Source organism: Cydia pomonella, chromosome 16, assembly GCF_033807575.1.
Source record: "Cydia pomonella isolate Wapato2018A chromosome 16, ilCydPomo1, whole genome shotgun sequence".
Taxonomy (NCBI): Eukaryota; Metazoa; Arthropoda; class Insecta; order Lepidoptera; family Tortricidae; genus Cydia; species Cydia pomonella.
In genome coordinates, this window is record NC_084718.1 from 6,773,350 (window position 1) to 6,779,349 (window position 6,000).

Consider the following 6,000-nt stretch of genomic DNA (forward strand, 5'->3'; position numbering starts at 1 on the left):
CCCTTTTTTAACTTATAAGGGCTGTATAAGCGCTTATACAGCTGTAGTACAGCCTAAATGTACAGCTTATAGTATTCAAATAAACTGATATACAGCTCTTATACAGCTAGCAATGCTACTTGGGATTGAGCGTACCTTGCTAAACGGTATCGGAAGAATCGGTTCCGGACCAATCGCCCCCGCACCCGATCCTTGCCTGGCAAGCTCGTCCGCAGCATCGTTACCCCGGGATCCACTGTGTCCCTTGATCCATTGTAAAGTGATCTTATTATTATTATGACATACCTCCATTAGTCGTTCGTGGCATTCGTGTATAAGTTTGGATGTAATTATATGGCTATTTAGAGCCATTAAGACTGCTCTACTGTCGGAGAGTATGCGGATGGAGGATCCTACTACCTTCCTTGCAATGATGGCAGCCGCCGCGTTTAAGATGCCCATGCACTCAGCTTGGAATACCGAGTTATGGGCTCCTAGCGGTGTGGTGATTGACATGTTCAGGTCTTCTGAGAAGGTTCCGGAGCCCGACCCGCTGTCTGTTTTACGACCTTATGTATATGTACTTAAGTATTTATAAATATTTATCATTGTCTAGTACCCACAACACAAGCCTTAATGAGCTTATTACTGTGGGACTTAGTCAATTTGTGTAGTAATGTCCCATAATATTTATTTATTATTTTAACATGGAACTGGTAAATCTGTTTAGTAACGCCGCAAATGACCACAAGCGTAGCGAGAGATTAAAAATGTTGAATCTTAAGCGTTGCAAGGGTTTCAAGGCACGAGAGGTAAACAAACTTTTCTGCCCTGGTGAAACACAAACGAGACGTTTTCACCAACCAACGAGAGGTATATACTAGCTGTAAAACATTACAAATCTAAATTAATGCTTTTAATAATTGACCGTTAAAAACCATCACTTAAAAGTCCATTCAACCAGTAAACATGAGGAGACACAAAATTTGAGAGGACTGATATACACACTATTTTTAAAGAATAAAGAAAGCCTTTCCAACTTTTAAATTCCGAGCAATACTAACTTTTTAATTCAGACTAGGTATTCACTATTTAAGAGTATCTTTTATCGCAAAGTATTTGTATTTTAAAAAAGCATTTTGAAAATACCTATTTTGTATTTAGTATTTTAAATACAAATTTGAAAACTATTTTGTATTTTGCATTTGAAATAGTATATCAAGGAAGTATTTGTATTTTGTATTTAAATACTTTTTATAAAGTATTTTTCACATCTCTGATTACAGTACACTGAGAAGACACACATAGTAAGTAAAGTAGTTGTTAGTAACGTATTAACAACACACACACAACAGATCCAAAGCACCCCAAAGAGAATATAACTACTAAATACGTTAACAGGCCGATTTTTAAATTTCGATCGCTTGATTTCATGTTCTCATTTTAATACTATCTCCCCTACTGGGCATTTAAATTCTACTAATAAAATTGAAAACGAGTAAGTAATACCACTAAATTCCCAGTTTCTATCACTTGTATTTCAAAAATAGCATTTCACCGTTTTCCACAGATTTTCGAATAACGAAAACTAGTGCTCGAAATTCAAAGATCGGCACCCTAACACAACAGTCCTAACTGGCGATTGCTAGACTTGTTAAACTCATAATAACGTTCAAGATTGGTCCGTTACCGATTACGTTATACCGTTACCGTTTAATTTATTTAACGCCCTTCCAAATTCAAACTTCTTTGTAACTGTGTGACCTGTCCAGTGACTCACGAAGAGCTGATGCTAGCTAATTTATTGAGGATCACAATTAAACTTGTGATTCAATCTCGCTTCCGCTTTGGGACATTTTTACACGTCACTACACAAGGCCGTATAAGGACATCGTAAGAATACAAAGGCTTTTTTTTTGTCTTTTAATTTTATTATAGGTAGAGTTGCGATCAGATATATTGGAGCGGCCAATGTGTTCACAACTAAGCCTCTATGCTTAGATATTTTTGAGCACCTTGGCTGCTCACATATATCTGATGGCGACTGTACCTAGGTACATATTTTTCAGCTTAGAAAAGATATGGGACATAGGTACTTATTCTTATAAATACCTACCATTTACTATCTTTTAAGTTAAGACTAACTACATAATTACGTCCTATGAGGGGACCGATTTTTGAATTTCGAGCACTCAACTTCGACACTCGAAAATCTGCGGAAAACGACGAAATGCTATTTTTGAAATACGATCGATATAAATTGGGAATCTAGTGGTATATAGATATAGATATACCACTCGTTTTCAATTCTATTAGAAGAATTTAAATTTATTCGTGGCCAGCAAAACGTTCCACTTTGTTGCTTGCCATAAGGACGACATGACTGGTTATTCGTATAAAGATACAAGCAACTCTCGTCCTTATGGTAAGCGATAAAGTGGGACCTTTGACTAGACTAGACACAAATGCCTGGTAGTGAAGTACAAGGGATATCACGAAATCAAGCGACCGAAAATAAAACAATCGGCCCCCAGCACTGTTCATTGTATTTTTATTCTGATGGAGCTTACTTCAGATGGGACACGACAAACTCATAATTCTTATAAATAGTACTCAGAACGGCCACGTGCGGCGATTAAAATAGCCTTAGCATCTGCCAGTTCCAAGCTGCAGAAAACCATTATCTCATTATAAACAATTGATCACTTACCCAATAGATGGAACATAGTATGCGAGCGGGACGTACGTGCAAAACGCTGTCTCGCTCACACACTGGATGGGCGTTCAGATTCGCAATAGTGTGATAACTTTTGGGAATCTTAACAAATATATGTATATAAAATAAAACTGGCGTGGAAAATAAGCTTCGATAATTGACATGGGCTGTTACTTATAGTAATTATAACATGATGGTGTGTTGTATAATCAGTATCAAAAGTAACGGATCAGACTACGAGTCAAATCAATCTGATAAGTTAACAAAATGAGATACATATAATAATACGTATGTCTTTATATTACGTAGAACAATTTTACTGTGCCAGATACTTTAGATTACGAACTGCAGTGAATTAGTGATATATCTTTATTAGGAAGAGTATATCAACGTTGCAGGTACTTTTGGTGCTTCGTTTTCTAGGCAACTATTGATGCTGATTGTACTTTAGAAGTATAGGGCTTGGGCACGCTTTCCAATTGCTCGCCAATTCCTATATGTAGAAGCGCGAGCCTTCGCTTCGTGAATAGATTATAATGCGGAGTTTACAAGGGATGGTCTATGACATTAACTCATGCAAAACAGGTTGACGGCGAAAAAAATAATATTAATTAACTAAAGCATTGTGCTGCTTTAATACCGCTAGCAATTTGGTGCCGACCTCCTACATTGTTTGTTGTAGGTACAAAAGTTCTAACGGGAATTTCGAACAAAGACTTCACTTCCTATAATCATCTTATAAATCATTGACATTTTATGTGAGAATCGTAGACCTTCTGTGATTGGAAGTGACCTTACCTTGTTTACTTACTTGTAGGTACTGTTTTGTGGATGGCCTAATTTCCCTAATACTTATAAATTCTACAGGTTAACCGGTTGTAACAAAATACGGCCTAATCTAAACTTTTTTCACCATTTTCCTTTAAGGCGCCCACTGATTACCAGTTCGCCGGACGATATCGGTCTGTCAGTTATTTGTGATTGTCAGCTTTTGCAAAGAACTGACAGGCCGATATCTTCTGGCGAACAGACCGCCAACGCCAGACTAGCCAACGTACCAATCGTTAACGCTCCGTAGCGAACGAAAGGCAACTGTCACTGTCGCACTAATACGGAGGAGTGATAGAGAGAGATTACTACGCTACGCTACGGAGCGTTAACGATTAGCATGTTAGCTACACGAGCTGGTAAAAAGTGGGCGCCTTAACGGAAAATAATAATCATCATTATTGACTCGCGAGGTATATTATTAAGGAGACATGAGAAGGATCAAGTCTGTGGGTTCAGTAAGTTAAAAGCGACTGTTTTGTACCAGTATTTGTAAGAATAATGTTAATTTATGTTCAAAAAACTGTAGGCTTAGTCCTGCTCTCATGAATAACCCTGTAGGTATAAATAATTATGAGTGTTGTTGGTGGGACAAACACATTTTAAATAAAGGTCACTTCTATGGACAATACAATAAAAGTTAACGACTCTGGAATATATTCTAGAGGAATTCTTCTCAATGTTAAATTGTTCAATTTGACCAACGCGGTCACTTATAGTAACCACCACAATTTAATCGCGCAAATTACTCAACTGCAGCGAGAACACTATCGTATATTATGACACACTTTTAGAGCAAATGCAGGCCTTCGCCCGTTTTGCCAGCTGTTTCAAACCTGTTACCAACAAGGTGTTACTTATACGTTTTTTCATACATTTACTATTTACAACAACTTGTTTAACGCAAAGGATTAAGCAATATTAAACCTTAATACTTACTCAATAAAGTTTACAACTCAAAGATGTGTCGTAAAGGAGAAATAAGACGAAAGAACCGGTAAACTAGAAAAATACAGCTGTGTTTGAGACTATGAGAAAGTCAATGCAGCGGTGCCAGCATGGTTGCATTTTACCGCTTGTCACTTGCGCACTTACGTAGTTGTTAGAACGTGACAGGCATGTTGACAGGAGATAAAACTACGACCATGCTACAGCCGCAGATCTAGTTTTGTATGTATTGGTCAACGGAAGCTATTGAAAGAATATAATCGGGTTATCTGAATCCTTTGAGAGAAATGGTCGCCCTGTGAAATGTTGCAAATACCTAATAGGTCACGTTCTAAGGGTATATGCTTTATTTGTTTGTTAAAACACCCGTTGCATGGGTGCGAAGTAACAAAAGTGGTAATTCGTTCTTGTAGCTACCGCGTCATGGTCAGGTATAGTAATAATTTTATTATACTTTCGAAAGCGCTTCTTGCATTATTATTAGCTTTCTCTACAAACTTACAAGCTTGTTAAAGGAAGGAAACGTTGCATGCAAGTTTGTGTTATTTCCTTTGGATGTAATTTCTAATCTTTATTTGAATTGATATGATCTTTTCAGTAATAATTTTACAATTTTGAACAAGATTAGGTAAATATAATAGTTCCTTTGTACCCAAATTTATTGGCTACTTATATCAATTTGATTTGTTTACTTTGCCATACAATAGTTGTGAAATAGATAATAATTTTTAATTTTTCTATTTGTGTAAAAGTAAAAACTTCGGTTTATATAGCAAACATTTTTGACATGCCGCTACAATCTACTCACCTAATCTAGAGTTCGTAAGAACTATTATATAATCTGTGTCTAGTATCTAGACTGTACATTCGCCGAGTTTCACGTGACACCATTTACACACAAAAAAGCTGCTAAAAACTGAATATCTACCTATTCAGTAAACTTGTTTACAGTAAAAAAGCTATCAAACAAAAGAATTCCGTAAAACTAGGAATTAACAGGCAACTTAAATCTAGTTTGTTCTTGACAAATACTTTAAATTAATTGTATTTTGCACCTTTATATAATGATAAACTCAAAATGTATAAAGTACGGTGTTTAATATGATTATTGAAATATAGACTTTAGATCAATAATGATATGGTAGAAAATTCCAAACAGAACCTAACCAAGATATTAACGTACTTTACATTCACAAAATCGATCACGAAACGTCATAACCTCAGTCCGACCTTGCACTCTGTTCACCGCCGACCAAAATCCGGTCAAGTTCGAGATGCGTGATTAGGCCTTATGATGAGCATGACCATTACACAAATCGCCCATTGTTTCCACGTGTCCTTTAACATCATCATACGCAGATCGTCTGATATACAAAGTAGGCTGATGTAACTGTAAGTATACTTTATGTTGCTACTTTAAAGTCGTGTGATACTAGAATGGACTACAGCAATTTGACAGCAATCATCATTAGTCGCCATGTCGCCAATTCCCAACTTTACTCAATGTGTACGTCAGTTTGTACGTCAAT